The sequence below is a fragment of the Poecilia reticulata genome, chromosome 7, assembly GCF_904066995.2.
Source record: "Poecilia reticulata chromosome 7, P_reticulata-male-v2, whole genome shotgun sequence".
Taxonomy (NCBI): Eukaryota; Metazoa; Chordata; class Actinopteri; order Cyprinodontiformes; family Poeciliidae; genus Poecilia; species Poecilia reticulata.
Window position 1 is genome coordinate 763,949 of NC_088836.1, and position 20,322 is coordinate 784,270.

The 20,322-nt window shown below is 41.6% G+C and overlaps 1 protein-coding gene and 1 long non-coding RNA gene across 13 annotated transcripts in view; both read left to right on the forward strand.

Moving 5' to 3' along the window:
- agrn (agrin) overlaps positions 1 to 20,322 on the forward strand; it is a 464,513-nt gene that overhangs the window by 199,834 nt on the left and 244,357 nt on the right. The window lies entirely within an intron of this gene.
- On the forward strand, positions 18,842 to 20,286 carry LOC145552140 (uncharacterized). Its single transcript, XR_014088080.1, has 2 exons — positions 18,842 to 19,710; positions 19,921 to 20,286. It is a non-coding gene; the product is annotated as an uncharacterized LOC145552140 (long non-coding RNA).

The following is a 20,322-nucleotide window of genomic DNA, read 5'->3' on the forward strand; positions in this document are numbered from 1 at the left end:
CTCTGAGATGTTCAGTCACTGCTTGGCAGGTAGAGAAAATGTTTTTTATCGAACAAGAAGTTGTTAGGAACGAATGTGAGGAGAGAAAGAGAAGACGTGCAGGAAACTGATGTGAAACCGGAGATCCAGCCCAGAACAGCCACATAGAGAACGATGGAGCGCCCAGTGACTCACAGGCTTTCCTTAAAAAACCTAAAGCTAATGCACACATTTACAACATCAGATGCTTGGCTTGTGTCTGAAAAATGTTAAATTAATGGTTAGACTAGCAATTATAAGAATCTGTGCTTGAAATCCTTTCTTACCATAGCAGACAATAAGAAAGTTACATGCATTAATAATTTTGTGGTTCAGTTCCATGAGGTTTCTAGTAGGGACGCTGCAATCAGGAATTTTGCTGCCGATTCCAATTCCGATCTCCCATCAGGGCCAATCACTGGTAATGACCAGCCTGCACACGCAGGCTGCGAAGTGAGATACAGCTGATTGGTTTAGGTGGTCATTAACAAGAGACAGTGATCAATTGGTGATCACTGATCATACACTTTTTCATGGAAATCGGCTGATTATGATCGGTGGCCGATCGATCGGCACACCTCTGGTTTCCAGTGATTCACACACAGAAAAAGCTCCAAAACTAGAAACTGTTCTGGATAAAAAGTCATTTTTGGTGTTGACATCTAAATTTTCAACCAGGAATTAGATTTTAATAACTAGTTATGGTGTTACAGTGGATAAAAATTACAGTTTGGTATGTTCCTGGGTTTTTAGGTCACAGCTACGTAGTTTTTTATTTTGGTATAGCTACTTAGGAGTTTTTTCTTTCTATTATTTAGTAAAGAACTAAAAATAAAATCATTACCAAAATCAAAACTTCTCAATTGCACATTGACAATGTTATTTGTGCCTGTTTATTTTAGCATCAACAATCAAGCAGTAGCAGCAGAGTTGATTTCAGCCAGTTATTTCTGGTATAAACCTGGTTTCATTTGGTGGTGACATGCAGATGAGAGGGAATGTTGTAACGTGATTCTGTGACTTTTAGCCTGGCCTTCCACCTAATTCACATAGACTTTTTTTTTTTAAACTGAAATTGCGAGGATTTGGTTTTTCTGTGTGTTAATTTAGGTTTCTGTGTTGAGTTGAGTCTCCATGTTGTCCTGCCTACCCCTCGATTATCTCCAGCTTTCCTCTTGTTCCCCTTGATTACTTCCTGGTGGACTTAATCCCACCTGTGTCTGTGTTTCCCTGTTGGGTCCATGTCGAGTGTCATGTCACATGTCTTTTACCGTGCTACCAGCGTGTTTGAGTTCTTAGCCTCATTGTTCACCTGTGCTGCCTAGATTTCTGTTCACCTTCATGATTATCATTAAAATCATCATTTCATTCAACAAACCTGGGCCCACCGCCATCACCAAAACCGCACTTCATGACAGAAATCATACCTTGCCTGCTTCCTGCAGTGCTTTCATCCTTCATAGAAGCTAACATTTCTTCCCTGCTTGTCAGCTCAGTCGCAAAGTCAACTAAACATTTTCCTCTATGGGTGTTTTTTTTTTGTTGACAAACTTAAATTAAGAAAAGACTCCAGGTCTTAATCAAGGTTATAATCTTGACATTTAGATTATATCTGGCTAAAGAAAATGAAAATAATCTCAGAAGTGCATATTAAACTTTCACCAGTTTCATCTACAAGTGGAGTTTAACCTGATTAGAGGTGCAGCAGCAAACTGTTTGACATGTCTGTAGATGTTTTACTATTTATGTAGAATAAGATTGTTTTAAAAAATGCAGCTCACTATTTAAGACTAGCAATCAAAATATCCATCAAAATGAATGGAGGATGGAAACAGTCAGTTCCACATCAACACCAGCAATAAGGTGAATGAAATATTTTCAACAAACCCTCCTTCAGTGTGTTAATATTTCATTTGATTCCATTTAGTGGTCTCTAAAGAAAGTACACTGTATTTATCTGTGTCTGTTCTGTGAGTGCATTTATACAAACAGTTGAATGTATTTCTTTTCAGCCTTGCTGTCTAAAGCCCAGATTGGAAACATGTAGTCCAGATATGCTTTACTTCCAGATTCCTTAGTAACTATTATATTTTTTTGTTAAATCTTTAACAAAGTGAATTGAATTCCATCCATCCATCCATTTTCTTACACCCTTTTTCCCTCAGTGGGGTCGGGAGGTGCTGGTGCCGTGAATTGAATTCATCCCAGAAAACTGAATCAGTTCCTCTGTTGTAATTTCATGCAACACAAAACAAAAAAACTATACTAATGCATAATTCTGGAAGACTTAATAATATTTTATTGATGGCACTTCAAATCTTTTGAAATCCACAACCTTTCATCTTTAGACTGTTTTATTCTCTCCAGATTGTTTTAGCTTTTTAACCTCATTCTCCTGCCTATTAATGATCAGCTTCACAGTTAATGAATCTCTTAATCTATTGTTTAGCTATCTTTTCTGACTCCTTCTTCTGTTGCGGAGCCATTTGGATGCGTATGTCGCCTAAAAACCCATGAATCTCAGCCTGACTCGTTCTGAACCGTGCTGCTGAAAACTTGTCCATGGTTCATTCTGCCAGCTTGTCAAGATTTGACTGGTGTTCAGCTCCGCTGGCAACGTCGGGATAATTAATTCTCCCTAAAGCCTGCTTTGTTTGTGTTTTTTGTTTACCTTCTGTCCATTTAGCTCATCATTACATTACATTGCCTTCGCCTTTTGCCATACACTACAGGGACTGTGTGCACAAAAGGGAACAAATGGAACGAGTGCTTAGTATTCTGTCAGCCTCGCGCATCCACCTGCCTGCTCATTTAAATAATGATGGGATGAATGAAAGGGAGAGAGAAATGGAAATATAATGAAGAACTGATGGTAATATGAGCAATTTAGGTGTTGTGCTTAGTCTTGGAGGGAAAATAGGAAGTTATTTTGTATGTTTACTGATTGTACGCACAGGGAATAAGCCTCATTGTTGTGTGCGACGTTCTGTAATTTTTGGTTATTTGAGCAAGTTTTGGGGTGTGGAGCAGTTAAGTTTCACAAGTCACACAGTGAGATGAGCACATAAACAGAAAGTGCTGTGAAAATGTCAAAGGTTTCCCGTAATAAGGCAGCAGCAGGCTGGCACATCGCTGTGTGTCTGCTCAGCACTCCTTCAGCTCAGCTTGTTTTTTTATCCACTGGAGTTTCGTGCAATGCACCGCAGCACGCTCCGTAACTCCATAATTAGCGGCGAGTGTCACTGAAGTCAAATATGGAGCGTGAGGCTTTATGAGACTGCTGTGTGAAACATTAACACCTAAGGGCAACATTTTATTAACTGCAACTGGCTGCTCTGTTCACTCAAGATTTGGATTTCGTTACTTTATTTAGTTGATTTTTGCATTTAGTTCAGTAGTTTTGTGAAATGCTTTTAAGATGCTGTGCAGGGTTTCCCCCAGAAAACTTGCTAAGCCAGGTGGTCAGGGCGCCGAGGCGGTCCACTGGCGGTCCACCGTGTTTTTGTATTAAAAGATGTTACGTAGACAATAAAAGTAAAAATATCACTGGGAAAACATTGTAAGTGAACTACTATATAAACCCACAACTAGTCTTAAAGACAACTAATCAAAAAATACAATTAAAATAAATATCAATTATGTCCACTTCTGTTAAATCCAAATTACGTCAGGCCCCCCAGAGCTTCAGGGGCCCCATAAATGCTAATATTTTAACATAGACCACAGATATATAAATGTAGCATTTGTTTATTGAGATTATCATTGCTGCTAAATTTGACAAAATGGTTTCAGCATATATAAATTAAAAGACTTTAAATTATTTAACATTTATATGTAAGATTTGAAGGAGCTCGCAAGTTTACTTTGTAGAAGTACAAAGAACAATATTCATAGTCAGATTGGTTTGTTGCCACAGCTACAATCTGATGCTGAGTTTAATCTTTGAGTTTCAGCTCCGTCTGTTCACAAATACAAATTAGTAAGATGCAGTTATAATTTATTGCCTTTTAGGTTTGCCAGTTAAACTACTCCCCCTGTCCTAGATTTCACTAAATCTAATACAGAAGCTGTTAGACGTGCTGATGTTTTTAGCAACAAAAGGGGCCCGTAAGTCATATTCTGCTCCAGGCCTCATGCAGCCTTGGACCGGCCCTGCATGATGTGGTAATGCGCTGCACTATGCAGAGATGAGCAACAAATGGGAGATTTAATTCAATGCTGCTAATGTAACTTTAGTAGCTCTTTCATTTCGTGTCTGTTTAGTTTTTAACAAGGGGACACAGAAACTATTTTGGTTGGTCGAGTTTCTGGACGAATTTTTCAATGTCCGGTGGCCTCGCGCATTAACTCTGACTAAGTGAGCAAAGCATTTAATACGGTTTGATGCTTAATGTAACCGGAAAAATAATACTAGTAATAATAATAAAATAATATAAAATCAGCGTGATACGTGACTGCGAGGAGAGCGGGAAGCTCCTCACCGGGTTAAACCTGCACGATGTCTGATTAGCACTGGGTTGTTAACCACTAACGCACCGGCTAACCGGGAACACAAACCTAAACTTTACAGGGAAGACAGGGCCAAACGTTGGGCAGCGTGTTGAGATATAAACGCTGCATATTGTTTTGTTCACAAATATACATCATTCTTTCTCACCGCTCCTCAAAGCACCTCTGAAAGCGCAACTAAGAGTTATTCCTGCGGTTCCCGTAGAGCTGCGCAACCAGAGCTAACGCGGTAGATTTAAACTCTTACCTTAATCAATAACTCTTCATAACTAATCATAATTCCTCACAGGGGGTTGATGTAAATATCCATAGCGGTCAGCCTGTGTCCAGTTCGAGTGAAAGGAGGAGCGTGGGATCCACGCTGAGGTTAACTTTAGACATCCAGCTGCTGCAGCGCGCGAGGCAACGAGGTGAAGGTTATGTTGCTTAGCAGCCGTGACACAACATGATTTAAACAATGTTTGTAGGCGAGAATGTAGATGTATAAATCTCACATTTTTGCTCGGTTCATCAGTGCATCACCTAATTGCAATATCTGTCCGACGTTTTCGGTGACGTCAGCTCCCGCTGTATTAACACCCAGCTCCCCTCGCCTGCTGCCAGCTGGTCCAGGTTTTGTATACCACGGGAGAACACCTGACTCATTTAGGCTTTCCCAAATGACAGTTAGTTAAACACAGATATTAAGTCAGGTAACATCTAGTTGGAATATTTTGGTTCACTAAAATATTTCATTTATTCCTGAGCAAATCGGTTTGACTGATTAAAGTTAACCCTAAAAACATAATAGTTTTATTACACTGTATTGTCTTACCTGAGATTTGGAGAGTATTTGAAAAGGGATTATTTGTTTACATTCCTTGTGTAAATGTGCTATATGTGTTTAAACATTTTAGAATCTGACTAAAAAATGTTAAGTATGCAACTTCCTTTATTAAAAAAGGTGAAGAGTAATACAGAGATTATTAGAAAAAAAAAACATACTCCGAGCCTGTTTTGTTTTTCTTTCTTCGCCGCTAATAGATCTTTATTGAGATACAGAATACATAACAGCATAAACGCAGCATACATTGTGGTATAATGTCCGCCAGGGAGTTACAAACATTGAGACAATACATCACCATTACATTACATAAACACATTAAAGAGAGGACAAAAAGAGCATGTTTAAATAGATTTGGGGAACTTACCTTGATATGATAAGATCCAGACAAGACGCCATACTGCTGTCTCCCAGGCAAACACGTGACGTCACAGATACGCTGCGATTGTGGGAGTAACTCTTTATCAAACACCATCTTTTTAGGGAAACTGACAAACCTATCTTTGAATTTGACTAAACAAGTGTTTAATTAACATTGCATTTTTAACATACATCACCAACACTGGTAATATAACAATGTTGATTATGCTCTGTAGATTTTGATTCATTCCCTAAAAGATTTATTATGGAAAGTATTTTTTTCCTTCAGTTTAATATTGTCTTTAAATGCTGGTTTTCTAAAATGCAAAATGTCTTGCCTAGGAAAAAACTGTATTGTACAATTATTTTGCGGTAGTTTACTGCCAGTCGTCAGTGAGGCAGTAACAAAGCTTCTACTCTTTAAGTACTTAAAAAATGCTTTTGGGGCAGACTGTACTTGTTTACCAGTTGTTCAAAGGACATCAAAACTGCTTCACTATTTTATTTAAGTCTTTATTTATCCATATTCTAAACCCTCTGCTCTTCATGGTTTGAATCTAATATTTCCCCAAATAGGTGACAGACATGAGATCTTGGATGCCTCCTCTAAAGCCGTATGGGAGTGGTGCCAAACTGATGTTGTGTTTTTGAGAAAATGATTTTTGGTGTTTTTTAATAGATGTTTAAGTGCAGCTGAGTAAAGATAGAATGAAAAAGGTAATGTTAATGAGTTGTTCTCTATTTGTACCCAACAGGGTCTGACACTGGTGGAAGTAGCAGCACAAAGCTGCGCTGCACAATAGTACAGCTTAATGTTCGGCACTCTAAACCCACCTCGATCATAGGGCAGATAAAGAAGACAGAGTCGCAATCTGGGGCGTTTATTGTTCCATATAAATTTGGTAAAGGCTTTTTCCGTATAGAAAAGAAGGAAGCTGGAATGTGTAAAGGAATGGACTGGAAAAGGTATAAGAATTTTGGGAAAATGGACATTTTGTTGGGGTCTGTGTTTTCTGTGTATTTATTTCTAGGTTTTTCTGTGTTTATTTACCGTATTTTATGGCACCGGATTATAAGGCACACCTTCAATGAAAGGCCTATTTTAAAACTTTTTCTGTATATAAGGCGCACCGCATTATAAGACGCATAGAATAGATGCTACAGTAGAGGCTGGAGTTACCTTATGCATCCACTAGATGAAGCTGCACTAAAGGATGAATTTCTAAAGCCACTTTGTTCTAAAGCCTTCCCCTTGATTGCTTCCCAGGTGTGTCTCGTTCCCTGATTACCCTCCCTGTGTATTTATGTCCACCTGTTGTCTTTGTTCCTTGTCGGGTCCTTGTCTTACCTCGTCAGACGTCTTGTCTCCTCCGTGTTTCCCTGTGCTACACCTGTTTTTGGATTTTGTTGATTTTCATCATTAAACATAATTTCATCATGTCAACTTGGGCCTACCTGAGTATTCCTCACCACCAACAACACCACGTCATGACAGACAAACCCTACCAGAAAAGAGGTGAGGATGCTGACATAATGGCCCGCGAGGTGTGGACCCAGTAGCAGCTGGATCCACACCTCGCAGAGCAGTGCCTCCCACTGCTCCTCCCGAGCTTCTTCTTCCCACTGCTTCCCACTGCTCCTCCCGAGCTTCTTCTTCCCACTGCTTCCCACTGCTCCTCCCGAGTCTATGCCTCCCACTGCAAAGGGATCTCTACCAGAATGTAGAGATCCTGCCATCTCCGCTGATGCTGGAGGAATTGGGTCTCGCCTCAGACCTAAACCCACCCAGACGACAGAGGCTGCGGCGGGGGTCCGGAAAGGAGTCTTTTGGAGAGGAGTCCCTTCTAGCCCGAATCAGTGATGGGGATTGTGGCTGGTGATCTGACTGCCCGGAGTAGTACCTTGCTGTCATAGCCGCCCTGAGCCGCCGGAAAACCCGGCCCCTGGGTCCCGCCGTCACTGCTGCCCTGAACCACCGGAGATCCCAGCCCCTGGGCGTCACCTCCGCTGCCTTCAGCTGCTCCCAGTCCCTGCACCAAGGCAGTACTCACCGCAGCATCCGCCCGCTCCAGAGTTTCCAGTGCCTGCTCCAGAGGTGGCTCTGCCCCTAGACTTCGCCGAGGTGGCTCTGCCCCTAGACTTCGCCGAAGTGGCTCTGCCCCTAGACTTCGCCGATGTGACTCTGCCCCTAGAGTTTGCCAATGTGGCTCTGCTCCTAGAGTTCGCCAATGTGGCTCTGCCCCTAGAGTTTGCCGATGTGGCTCTGCCCCTAGACTTCGCCGAAGTGGCTCTGCCCCTAGACTTCGCCGATGTGACTCTGCCCCTAGAGTTTGCCGATGTGGCTCTGCTCCTAGAGTTTGCCAATCTGACTCTGCCCCCGAGTCTCCCTGTGCTCCTCCCGAGCTTCTGCCTCCCACTGCTCCTCCTGAGCTTATGCCTCCTACTGCTCCTCCCGAGCTTCTTCTTCCCCCAGTTCCGCCCAAGTCTATGCCTCCCACTGCTCCTCCTGAGTCTCCGCCTTCAGCCGGCCTTCCAAGTCTCCGCCTTGAGCCGGCCCCAAACGATTCCTCCATCGCCTCACGAGGCCCCAGCGGCTCCTCCGTCACCTCCCAAGGCCCCAACGCCTCCTCCGTTGTCGACGCGCGCCAGACCTGCCTCCGGGGACTTGCTTCCTGCATCGCCGACGACTGCCGGACCCGCCTCCGGGGATATGCTTCCTGTGCCGTTGCCAGTCCCCGGACCTCTGTTCAGAAAATAAATTTAAAATATGCTAGTTTTAAAACTTAACAACCTGTATTGATTGAAATAGCCTAAATATAGTTTTTGGACTAATCTTTATGGTACCTGTAGTTACAGCAGATTGCTTGCTAGATCTTTTGATCTGCCTTTTGTCTGTGTGGGAAAGAATCGGGAGAAGTTCCAGCTTTCATACTGATTTGTGAAAAGCCATAAAACAGCATGAGTTCAGGCCAGTGGAGGAGAAGCTCTGCTTCCACTTTGTTTAGGTGAAGGTGTCAACTGGTGGGCACAGTGGCGCAGTTGGTAGAGCTGTTGCCTTGCAGCAAGAAGGTTCTGGGTTCAATTCCCGGCCTGGTCCTTCTGCATGGAGTTTGCATGTTCTCCCTGTGCATGCGTGGGTTTTCTCCGGATACTCCGGTTTCCTCCCACAGTCCAACAACATGATTGTCAGGTTAATTGGCCTCTCCAAATTCTCCATAGGTGTGAGTGTGTGTGTGCATGGTTGTGTGTCCTGTGTGTCTCTGTGTTGCCCAGCGACAGACTGGCGACCTGTCCAGGGTGACCCCGCCTCTCGCCCGGCACACTAGCTGGAGATAGGCACCAGCAACCCTCCTGACCCCAATGAGGGACAAGGGTGTAAGAAAATGGATGGATGGATGACAACTGGTGTTTGATCTTGAAAACAAATTGTAGAGAGTTTGTAACTTTTAAGAGGGTCCGAGACAGCTCCTGGTTGGATGAGCAAAGATACGCCTTACTTGAATAAATTAAAGAGAAGAATACGCCTTTACTATAAAAGTTCGTACACAGGAGTAACAAATCAAATTTGCTTTTGCAATTCTCCAAAAACGTCTTTGCTTTTTGTTTGTCGTTTCCATATTTTGTCTTTTTCCCTCTCTCAGGTAGATTCATGTGTTTGAGCTCTGAGTTTTCAGATGTTTTGTGATGTGCTTTTGTGGTGGTCTGTAACACTGCACTGTGGTGAATCTGTCTTGAATAAATGCTGATTATTGTGACGCTTTTATTTCTGTGATCTCAGTCTTTGCGCACAGCATTTTCTGAATCCGGGCATAAGAGAGGATATAATGGGTCAAAAGGTTTGAAAAAGGGTTAATAAGTTTTAAAAATATTCCTCTCATAATACCTCCCACAAGGTGCCCTCCTCCTGCGCTGTGGCCGGCCCACGAACAGTTCATGGCAGGTTCCGCCCTGACCGTGATTTTGTTTTTTTTGTTTGGACTGAGTTTCTTCTGTGTTTCCTATGGACTCTTGCCCTCCACCGCTCTGCCCACCCTGGTTGGGTCGATTTTCATTTTCTGGACTTTGGCTAGAAAAACCCCGTCTAGCGCCCTTCCACCCGCCCTTGTTGTGCTTTTTGTTTTTGGTTTGGGTGTCTTATAGCCACCCTTGAGGGTATTGTTGGGTTTTGTGGGTTCACTCTTTGAGGCTGAGGGCCCACCATGATTGGTTCCCTGCCCGCATTTAGGTACCTCAAAGGGTATGCATTCTCACTCGAGATCAGGAACCACCTTGAGCAGCAGGGACTGTCTTTTATGGTTGGTGTATGGTGTAGGGTCTGTGTTTTCTGTGTATTTATTTCTAGGTTTTTCTGTATTTATTTAGTTCTGTTCCCCTGTGAGTCCTTGTGGTGTCCTGTCTCCTTCCCCTTGATTGCTTCCCAGGTGTGTCTCGTTCCCTGATTACCCTCCCTGTGTATTTAAATCCACCTGTTGTCTTTGTTCCTTGTCGGGTCCTTGTCTTTCCTCGCCAGACGTCGTCTCCTCCGTGTTTCCCTGTGCTACACGTTTTTGGATTTTGTTGATTTTCATCATTAAACATCATTTCATCATGTCGACTTGGGCCTACCTGCGTATTCCTCACCACCAACAACACCACATCATGACACATTTTAACCCTTTTGTCTAGAAATGGGGTCCAACTGACCCCACACACGTAAATCTTGTATCATCCTCTACGTTTGCCTCAGTCCTCACACGCACAGGGGTTAATAATGATAATACGACCTGTCATTGAAATTGGCATCTCATTCCATCTTTCTAGAGAATCTAATATTTTCTGCACTAAAGGATCGCAATTTATAGAAACTATTTTCTCTGTCTGGGCTAATCTTAATTCCTAGGTAGGTAAAGCCCTCATAAGTACACGTGGTAACACTTTATTTGAAGGGGGGTGAATAAGACTGACATGACACTGTCATAAACATGACATAACACCTGTCATAAACATGAATAAGTCTTCATGAATATTTATGACTGTTGTCATAAAGCATCATTCAGTAAATTATGCCACTTTTAATACAAAGTGGACATTATTCAAAATGTCTTTGTTATGACAACTTGACATTAACCAAGAAATCATTACTGATATAAATTTGTTGTAAAAGTATTACTGATTGCACTTTAAAAATTAGGTATCTTTGTGTTATTAACAGTGAAGTCTAAACAGTAATGATTTCTTGGTTAATGTCAAGTTGTCATAACAAAGACATTTTGTTGTCATAAAGCGTCATAATGGCGCTTTATGACAACAGTCATAAATATTCATGAAGGCTTATTCATGTTCATGGCAGATGTTATGTCATGTTTATGAAAGTGTCATGTCAGTCTTATTAACCCCCCTTCAAATAAAGTGTTACCGTACATGTGAATTGTGTTTGCATTGGAGGGCTATTTCTGTTCAGCAATAATAAGGAGCTTTTCTTTTGATTAATTTTATGTCCTGAGAATTTTCCAAATTCCTTTAGAATTTTATCAATAGCCTGAACAGTCTCGTCCAGATTAGCTAAAAACAAAACAATGTCATCTACATAGTTTTTTTAAGAGCATAAAGCTGCCAGTTTAATAGCTTGAATATGCAGGGTGACGCTGATCAGTTGGATAAACACAAATGTCCAACATTCATTCCGGTAGTCTTTTTTTTTTTTTTTTTTTAAAGAATTTTCTTGGCACTAGTTGCTTTTATTTGACAGCAATCCGACAGGAAGGGGGAAGGGAGAGCGGAGCGAGGGAGAGAGGCATGGGCCCAGTGAACCGAGGACATGAGTTGGTCTCCAGACTACGACGGTCTACAGTCTCTATGCAGGACGCCGCGCTAACCACTGCACCATGCAGCGTCCATTCCAGTAGCCCTTGCTGAAATTTTCAGTTTCTCTTTAGTAAATTATTTACATTTTTATACAATTTGAGCTGTCTGACAAACTCATCTAGTTTACTTTCTTTCATTTTCTTGGAAAAATTGGTTTTGTCACATGATTGTGACTAGTGGACTGGCCCCATAAAAAGTCATTGCAGAGTAAAGAGTCGAAGAGTGTACTGGTCAACTAGTTGGTACAACCCCTAGTGTGCTGCAGTGTCAAATCCATAGTAAAGCAATACTTAAGTATTTATGAAACACAGGTTCAATGTTACCTTCTGCCTGCCTGCCTGCCTGTCTGCCTGCATCCATCCATCCATCCATCCATCCATCCATCCATCCATCCATCCATCCATCCATCCATCCATCCATCCATCCATCCATCCATCCATCCATCCATCCATCCATCCATCCATCCATCCATCCATCCAGCCATCCATCCATCCATCCATCCATCCATCCATCCATCCATCCATCCATCCATCCATCCATCCATCCATCCATCCATCCATCCATCCATCCATTTTCTGGTCGGGAGAGGTGCTGGTGCCTATGTCCAGCTAACGTTCCAGGCAAGAGGCAGGTTACACCCTGGACAGGTCGCCAGTCTGTCGCAGGGCTGCCTGCAACCAGACAACAGATTTGTAAAGAAACAATATTATTTTGTATGGAAAAGCATTAAGTTTAGATTTCTTTCCCTGTGCTGCCATTTTTTCCAAGAGTTTGTTTTTTACTCTGTCTACAGTAAGATAAGTTACTGTATTCCTTTATCTCTTCACAACTCAGTTTCAATAAAACTACAAATCACTTGACTCCTCACCACATGTATAAATGCTTGACAACTCTGTTTCATGCATAAGCCCTGTCACTACAAAATACTCAAAGTAAAGGGGACTGCATACGCAATGAAGTCAACATGTGCTGCACATATGTGGAACATCTCTGCTCACTTGTAGGAAACAAGGCTGTTTCACCGAGTTTCCCAACATGTGACATGAATTAGCCGTGACATCTCCCTCTGGTGTCAGATGGGTTCAGTCTCTCACAGCCGGCTGGTGTCACCGCACCGCAACGCAACGCAACGCAACGCACCGCACCGCACCGCGATCCGCTCCTCCTCCTGCTGCTGCTGAAACAGTTCTTCCACACACCACAAATGTGAAAATGGGACATTTTAGAAAGCTTTTGTCATCTTTAATTAAATTACCTTCTACAGGTAATTTTCCTGAACTAAGTAAAACTTACGCAAAACACAAAGAGCACATTTTAGCTGCAAGTAAATCAAAACCTGTTGTGAATAGGAGTCCTTTGAGCTTTGTTGTGATGCGCTCCCCCTTCACAGCCGTGGCTGAAGGCTTTGTGCTTTTAAACGGTGCTTGGCCTCGTTCCAGCAAACATGATATATCCTGAAGGGCTGCTGGTTTTTCTTCTACTATATACCAGCCTCTAACTCAGGAAAGGAACTACTCTTATGAATAGAGATTTAACATTTCATACCTGAAGTTCAAAGATCAAATCTAAAAAAGATGAATATGAAGTACAGGGTTTCCCCCAGAAAACTTGCTAAGCCTGGTGGGTGGGGCCCCAAGGCGATCCACCGTGCTTTTGTATTAAATATGCTAAATAGACAGGAAAAGTTAAAATATTACTGGGTAATTAAATGCTACAGAAAAACATCTCCAGTGAAACTATTTAAACCCACAACTATAGAATAGAATCTTAAAAAAACTAATAAAAAAATACAGTTAAAATGAATATAAATTATTTGCACTTCTGTTTAATCCAAATTAAGTCAGCAGCTCCATCAGGCCCCCCAGGGATTCAGGGGCCCCATGAATGCTAATATTTTAACACGGACCAGAGATACATAAATGTAACATTTGTTTACTGTGTTTACTGAGATGATCAATGCTGCTACATTTGATTTAATGGTTTCGGCATACACAAATTAAAATATTTTCAAATGTTTAACATTTAAGTGTACGATTTTAAGGAGTTGGCAAGTTTACTTTGTAGAACAATATTCACAATTGGATTGTTTTGTTGCCATAACAACAATCTGATTCTGTGAGTTTAATCTCTGAGATGGAGATCTGTTTGTTCACAAATACATATTGGTAAACTGCAACAATAACTAATTGCTTTTTATGTTGGCCAATTAAACTACTCCCCGTCTCCCAGATTTTACTAAATCTAACACAGAAGCTGTTAGAGAGGCTGATGATTTTAGCAGCAAGAGGGGGCCCAAAGTCATATTCTGTTCAAGGCCTCATACAGCCTTACATGATGAGTTAAATCCGCCGCACTGCGCAGAGATGTGCAACAAACAGAAGATTTTATTTAACGCTTCTAATGTGGCTTTAGTAGCTCTTCCATTTCGTGTTTTTGAGTTTTTAATACACAGAAACAGTTCTGGCTGCTCAAGTTTCCTCTTCCTCTGTTTGGTCCTCATCATCACATCTTCTGATTTCTACTTTCCAATCGATTTCAAAGAGCTCCGGTTCAAATTGAAAAGGCTTATTAATGTTACTCATCACTGTTTTGGTTGGAGGAACCAGACAGTTTCACCATTCCATGTCTTTTACTGAGAATGCATTGCAGCGTGAACAACATGGCGACATTCCTGTGACAATATTTTATTAAAATTTCTAAAAACTAAATAACTTACAGTGTTATTACTATATTGTTTCCATGTCTAAAATAAATAACCACCCTAACCCAAATATTTTAGAGACTTTTAAATTATCGGAATACAGAACTTGACCTGAACTGAAATTCGCCTTTGATTTAAAACCTTCCTTGTTATCTTTCGTATTCAACTTTCTTCCTATTCCCAGAAATCCTTTCCCCTTTTGCCCTGGCGTCGAGGGCTTGTTAGCCTGGGGGAAAGATTTAACACCTTTGAGAACGAGTGTGTGTGTGTGTGTGTGTGTGTGTGTGTGTGTGTGTGGGGGTGGGTGTGTGTGTGTGTGTGGGTGTGTGTGTGTGTGCGTGTGTGTGTGTGTGTGTGTGCGTACATGTGCGCGCGCACGCGTGTGGGTGTGGTGTGTGTGTGCGTGTGTGCATGTTTGTGAGGAGGGAGATAAAGAAATTAAATAAATCGGGTTTTCCACTTTTATAGGCTAGTATCTCCTGCAGTGTTAGTACGGGTCACCAACCTGCACTGCTCCATGCATATCTCAGCTGTCTGAGGCTGGAGCCAAGGGTTCATAAAGTGGCTTTATGAAGTGTGAACACTTTATAAAGCCAAGTGTTGCATACAGAGCCTTGGAAAAACTTTAAAACTCTCTGAACTTTTTCACAGTTTCTCACTTTAGCGAGTTTCATGTGTTTTTATGAGATGTTTTTATGATAGACCAACACCATGAAGTATTAATTGTGAAATGAAATAAATGAGATACAAAGAGTGCAGTGTTACTAGAATCAGGCCTGAATCAGTCCTATGTAGAACCAGTAAAGTTGCTTGTCCTTTAGGGTATGTCTCATATTTTTCCAGTCTTTGCAAAGTAGCTTAGTCTTGGTCAGATTGGCTGGAGCCCATTTATGCTCCAAATCTTTTCTATTGTATTCAAGGTGCATTCACATCAGCCCTGTTTGGTCCACATTAACTGGACTTTAGTTCATTTGTGTAGAGTCTGGTTTGTTTGAGGAAGTGTGAATTAATCAAACTCTGATGCTACCAATAATCAAATTTTGGTTTGTCTACAAACCCAGGTCTCAGTTTGGTTGAAGTGAACTCTGGTTCGGTTTGAATTTGAACACCAAGCAGGCTGGAGACCACTCCAAAAGCAGTTGATCTGAGTCTACCGGACTATAAGGTGTGAAAACAGCCTGAGCTCTAGACTTAGACTGGGCCACACTAATATGTGAATATGCTTTGATCTAAACCATTTCACTGTAACTCTGACTGTGTTTTTATGGTGGTTGTCCTGCTAACTAGGTGGCTTCAGTTAGTGGTGTGGTGCTTTCTATTTAGGTCAGTGTTTCTCAACCCTTGTCCTCACCGCCTCCCTGCTCTGCATGTTTTAGATGTGCCTCTATTCCAGAACAGCTGATTCAAATGACTGCATGACCATCAAGTACTGCAGAAGCCTGTTAATCACCCAGACATACAATTCAGGTGTGGCAGAAGGGAAATACCTAAAACATGCAGGGCAGGGGGGCGGTGCGTGAGGACCAGGGTTGAGAAACACTGATTTAGGGGCTTCAGAGTAAAGAGGGCTGAATTACAGCAGCATACCACTCTTAGTAAAAACAAAAGTAAAACAACTACCATTTTCCTCCTCCACTTCTATTGACCTGTCGCATAAAATCCAAACAAAATACATTAATAATGTAACAAGATGTGGAAAGAGGCGTGAATACTTTAGCAGGGTGTAACTCGTCTGTGATGAAACCTGAGGCCGGTTTTGCTCATCAGTCCCCTGAGAGGCACACACACCTCCGCTTCTTCAAACGGAGACACTTATGTGCCGGCAGAAGCCACCAAGGGGAAAATAAGAACGTGCAATTACCTTGGCACCATGCTGGGTTCAGCTGATGCCGTGCTGCTATCCAGTCACTCCCCCAGCCACTCCCTCCATTACAAATACACTCACCCCTCAGCCCCCACCAACAACAACAAATACACTCACCCTGCACTCCAGCCGAGAGGAACAACCACCGGATGAGGCCACTAAGCGAGGTGCCTCAGGTTTCTGTCTCTTCAGTCATAAAAGTGACACTCTGGCTTTGTTATGGACTCTCTGGCCATCAATTTCTCATTTTCTGTGCAAATTCCAACCAGCTTATGGTTCCCCCTTTTTTTGTGCTTGTAGGCCAGTACATATGGAGTAAACAATAATAACGTGGCACATTACATTTCAATCCCCACCCGTTTGCTTTAGACTTGCCATCTGAAAGGATTTCCTATGTCAGACGAAGGCTCCAGGTGGTCGCACAAACGCTGCATGTCGCCCAGAACTTTAAGTGGTTAAAAAAAAAGTTATTGGTTGGTTGCAATGTTTTTTCTCAAAACATCTCTTTTTCCTCCTCCTGTAGGTGGGTTTTATTCTGAATTATTCAGATTTTCTCTCATTGTGAAAAGGTTTTCATTTGTTGTTGTGCACCCTGGGGAAAAGTGAACTGTCACTGGGGAAATGACAGAAGGTAAAACCGAGGAGCTGATACTATACAACGGATGAGAAAAAGTTCATATAAATCCATTTGGGTCTTCAGTCCTTCATGTTCTGTCTTGTTTAAGTGGAACAGAAGTGGAAATGTTCTCCACAGTTCTCCTTTTAACTCAGGAGAAGTAATTATTATGGATTATGGACTCAATTAATTGGAGACCTTTGGAGGTTTTGGTTGCACTGGATTTATTTAGGAGGATCTGGGTATCTTTAAAATGTTAAATATTTTCCTATTTTGTGGTTATTTTATAACTATCCATCCGTTTTCTATACGCCCTTGTCCCTAGCGGGGTCAAGAGGGTTGCTGGTGCCTATCTCCAGTGAACATTCTGGGCAAGAGGCGGGGTCAGCCTGGACAGGTCACCAGTCTGTCGCAGGGCAACATAGAGAATGTTGCCCTGCGACAAGACAGGACAAACAACCTTGCACATACACCTAGGGACAATTTAGAGAAACCAGTTAACCCGACAGTCATGTTTTTGGACTGTGGGAGGAAGCCGGAGTACCCATGCATGCACAGGAAGAACATGCAAACTCCATGCAGAAAGACCCCAGGCTGGGAATTGAACCCAGAACCTTCTTGCTGCAAGGCAACAGCGCCACTGTGCAGCCCCCTATACCATGCTATATAATATGTGACAAAATGTGGAAAAGTTGAAGGTATACGAAGAGGCAGATTATATTAACATTACAATACTGGGGGAAAATAAGCTGCTTGGTTACTTGAGAAAGTTTGAGTCTGAGCTCCAAACAGCCTTAAGTTGTGTTTTCACCATCCTGCCCATTTCCATCACCAAACACGTTATGCTAATGGGCAAAAACGGGCCGCGCTCTGTCAAAGAGCTGCTGCTGCTTTTAAAGGGAGTGTTCGCCTTCATCAAGTTTTAATGAGACTGGAGAGAAATCAGCAGAGACGTTGTATGGTCCACTTTATTCCAGCGCACTTTGCTTTATTCTACAGCGCTGAGTACAGCACAGCTGCTGCTTGTTCAACTTTTCAGCAGCTCTTTCTTCGTTTGAGATGACTTCCTGTCTGTCTCATTAGATACAAACAGGACTGAAGAAGCAGGTTTAGTTGCTTATTGAAGTAGTGTTCAAAACCATAAGATGCAATAATCTGCAGAATTCATGTATCAGTTTACAGTTTGGAAAAGCAGACATAACATAAAGATTGCCTTGTTTCCTTATGTGGTGAAGTTTTTCCTGATGTGATATGTGTGAACAGTCCAACCTGGTGCTGTGATGTCACTCACAGTTTTGTCACCTGGTTTCAGGTGTTACACACAGTACCAGGTGATCCTGTCAGCTGTCTTTTCTTCCCCATCGTCTTCCTCAAACATGCGGGTGTCAGCAGCATGTTGGCATTTAACTCTTCTTCTTTTCATGATTCCAGATGGATTGAAGGATAAACAAAGAACTGAAGCAAAAATAACACAGAGCTCAAATATTAACCCATAGCTGTTCATCATCTGAGCCACATTAACTCAGTGCTGAAGGTTGATGATGTGCAGTGGAAAAAACTGGTTTGGATGATATTTTACCTGTTATCATATATTTTTAGTGACACTTCATCTCATATAAGGAGCTATGAATCATTTTTTCAGCTTGAAACTGAGCAACTAAAGATTTCGGAGATTGAATGTGAACTTGTTAAACAGACTGCAAGGCTAGATAAGACGTTACTCAAGTCAAAGAGTTCAAGCTTGAGCTTTTGCCTTTTGTCTCTTTTTCTTCTTTAGTTAAAAGTGGCAGCTTCATAAATCCAGTTTGAATGGTCCCTTTTTCCATTAACAATATAGTTTGTTTCACTTCATAATGCTTATTGCTGTACAAATAACCATTTTGGTTTCCTTTAATATTCTTTTCTCTCTAAACGTTTAAACTGCTTCAGTTTTCAACATTAATACTTCTATTAGTTATTCTAATGCATAACTGCACTATAGATATCTGCGTCGAGGATTCTCTAATGAGTCCAGGTGGGTGGACTCATGTTGCACATATTTTATGTGCAACATATAATATGTTTCACATATTATATGCAACATAATATGCATTACATATTATGTGTAACATTTTATGTTGAAATATGCAACACATTTCAACATAAGGATGTGTAATTCACTTACTGTGTTTAAACAGTAAGTGTAAAATACTGTGTAAAATATGTCTGACAAATGAAGTCATCCTGTTAAAGCTCAGAGAAGAAACACGTGTACATGATGGATTTGTAAAGTGAGTCAGTCCAGCTGCATACCAATTTAGTGAGGCTCTAACCACCTTCGTACTGGCAGAGTTTAGTGGAGCAGGTTGGGAGTAAAAGACCTGGGATCCGACTCGCTGTTGGAAACTATTTCTTATGGAGATTTATTGGCATTCTTAAAGCAGTTGCTCTGTTCTCCCAAACTCACTAAGCTCCACTGGGTCTTCAGGTCCAGAGCTGGCACCCAAGAGCAGAACAACAGATTACAAGTCATTTACTCCTCCAGAAACACATTCACTCATTGCAGCCGCCGTTTCAACTTCTAATAAGATAAGTGAAATACATAAAAACAAGAAAAAAAGTCAATTTTTAGTAAACGTACAGGATGCTTGTGTAGCAGTGTGATGTTGTTACACTAGATTGTCAAGTGATAAGCTATTCCGGTGGGAACTCGTATGAGCACTGGTAGCTTTTATTTTGAAAAGACGGCAAATCCATTGCAAAACAGCGGGTAACTTCCTGTTTCAAAATTATTATTTCTATTTAAATGTGGTGTGTTGTGAATGAAAATGTGAATTGTTTTCTCTACTATTGAACATATTGAGTTCATATATTGTTGTTTTGGGTGTTAATTCGGGGTTTAAGGAGAAAAATTAACGGGTCATACCATTATAGTTCATGAAAGGTTTTCCCACGCTCTCCGTCGCGCTCTTTCTGTTCGGATTCCGTGGGAGAAGGTATGAAGTTTTGTTTTCTGTGTTTAATAAGTGCATTTTAAGTATAAGTAATATGTTTTTGTAGATAATGTGCTTTGGGGCACTCAAACCTTGCTAAACAGTGCTAGAACCGTGTTGGTAGACATTTAGCTGCTCTTATACTTCATGAAACATTGCTAATAAAAATGCTACATCCATGTGCTGAAAATAGTACCGTTCATGGTTAAACAGGCGCTGTGGAGCACTGATCAGAAAAGGCCTGTTTTGACCACTATTTTCTGCTGTTTGGATGCAGGTATGTGATGTTTCATTGCTTTTGGTGGGAATATTTTGTCTAATTGTTATTTTTTTTGTTATTCATGTACTGTTCAAGAGTATAAGGCTCATGTTTGGACTTAGTTACTAATTATTGTTGCCATTATTTTTATTTTGTAAGGTGAATGTGTTATTTTACATAAGTTGCACACGCGCTGCTCAGGCTCTTTCTGTTCGGATTCCGTGGGAGAAGGCGCTGTGGAGCACTGATCAGAAAAGGCCTGTTTTGACCACTATTTTCTGCTGTTTGGATGCAGGAGCATTAAAAGTGCCTTCAGCTCAGCTGTTGTCTGGCTGTTATTTTTCACAAGACACAAC